At 39.6% G+C, this 1,838-nt stretch overlaps 1 non-coding gene across 1 annotated transcript; it reads right to left on the bottom strand.

The window, feature by feature from the left end:
• Positions 1-252: 252 nt before the first annotated feature.
• On the bottom strand, positions 253-324 carry TRNAA-UGC (transfer RNA alanine (anticodon UGC)). The gene has a single exon. It is a non-coding gene; the product is annotated as a tRNA-Ala (tRNA).
• Positions 325-1,838: the final 1,514 nt, after the last annotated feature.

Genomic DNA, 1,838 nt, shown 5'->3' on the forward strand with positions numbered 1-1,838 from the left:
TTGTCTTGCATGGCAAATGAATCATTTCACACGTATGTGTCACAGCCACAACTGAAAGTAAGCTCTTAGTGAGCTGGGACTTTTCTTATGTATTTTCCAGTGAATAACCATTGATAATAGAATAATTAAAAACTATTAATAGATGCAAAATTCAAGGAGATTTCTGTGTTTCAGATGTAGTGGTAGATGCCTTCACATAGGATTAATATTTAATAATATAATGACACACCTATCAGGTAGGTGTAGTAGCCATGGAAGTGCCAGGGATTGAACCCGGGACCTCATACATGCAAAGCATGTGCTCTACTACTGAGCTACACCCCCACACATCTGTTAGTTTGTCGTACTATGGGGGCTTGTGTGTTGTTGTGATGCTGGAAGCTATGCCACTGATACTCAAATACCAACAGGGTTAACCATGGCAGACAAGTTTCAGTGGAGCTTGAAGACTAAGACAGACTAGAAAGAAGGACCTGGCGGTCTACTTCTGAAAAGAATTAGCTAGTGAAAACCTTATAAATAGCAGTGGAACACTGTCTGACGTAGTGCTGGAAGATGAGCCCCTCCGGTTGGAAGGCACTCAAAATATGACTGGGGAAGAGCTGCCTCCTCAAAGTAGAGTTGACTTTAATGACGTGGATAGAGTCAAGTTTTTGGGACCTTCATTTGCTGATTTGGCACGACTCAGAATGAAAAGAAAAGGCTGCAAACATCCTCTGATAATCAGAATGTGGAATGTACAAACTATGAGTCTAGGAAAATTGGAAATTGTCAAAAATGAAATGGAATGCATGAACATTGATATCCTAGGCATTAGTGAGCTGAAATGGACTGGTATTGGCCATTTTGAATCAGACAATCATATGGTCTACTATGCCAGGAATGACAACTTGAAAAGGAATGGCATTGCATTCATCATCAAAAAGAACATTTCAAGATCTATGCTGAAGTACAGCGTTGTCAGTGATAGCGTAACATACATATGCCTACAAGGAAGACCAGTTGATATGACTGTTATTCAAATTTACGCACCAACCACTAAGGCCAAAGATGAGGAAATTGAAGATTTTTACCCACTTCTGCTGTCTGAAATGGAGCAAACATACAATCAAGATGCACTGATAATAACTGGTGATTGAAATGCGAAAGATGGAAACAAAGAAGAAGGACTAGTAGTTGGAAAATATGGCCTTGGTGCTAGAAATGATGCCAGAGATCGAGTGACAGAATTTCACAAGACCAATGACTTCTTCATTGCAAATACTTTTTTTCAACAACATAAATGGCGATTATATACATAGACCTCAACGGATGGAATACACAGGAATCAGATTGACTACATCTGTGGAAAGAGACGATGGAAAAGCTCAATATCATCAGTCAAAACAAGGCCTGGGGCCAAGTGTGGATCAGACCATCAATTGTTCATATGCAAGTTCAAGTTGAAGCTGAAGAAAATCAGAACACGTCCGCAAGAGCCAAAATTACAACCTTGAGTATATCTCACCTGAATTTAGAGACCATCTCAAGAATAGATTTGACGTGTTGAACACTACTGACCGAAGACCAGATGAGTTGTGGAATGACATCAAGGACATCATACATGAAGAAAGCAAGAGGTTATTAAAAAGACAGCAGAGAAAGAAAGGACCAAAATGGATGTTAGAAGAGACTCCGAAACTTGCTTTTGAATGTAGAGTAGCTAAAGCAAAAGGAAAAACTGATGAAGTAAAAGAGCTGAACAGAAGATGCCAAAGGGCGGCTGGAGAAGACAAAGTAAAGTATTATGATGACATGCATGAAGACCTGGAGATAGAAAACCAAAAGGGAAGAACACA

The sequence above is a fragment of the Trichechus manatus genome, unplaced genomic scaffold (assembly GCF_000243295.1).
Source record: "Trichechus manatus latirostris isolate Lorelei unplaced genomic scaffold, TriManLat1.0 scaffold00006, whole genome shotgun sequence".
NCBI lineage: Eukaryota > Metazoa > Chordata > Mammalia > Sirenia > Trichechidae > Trichechus > Trichechus manatus.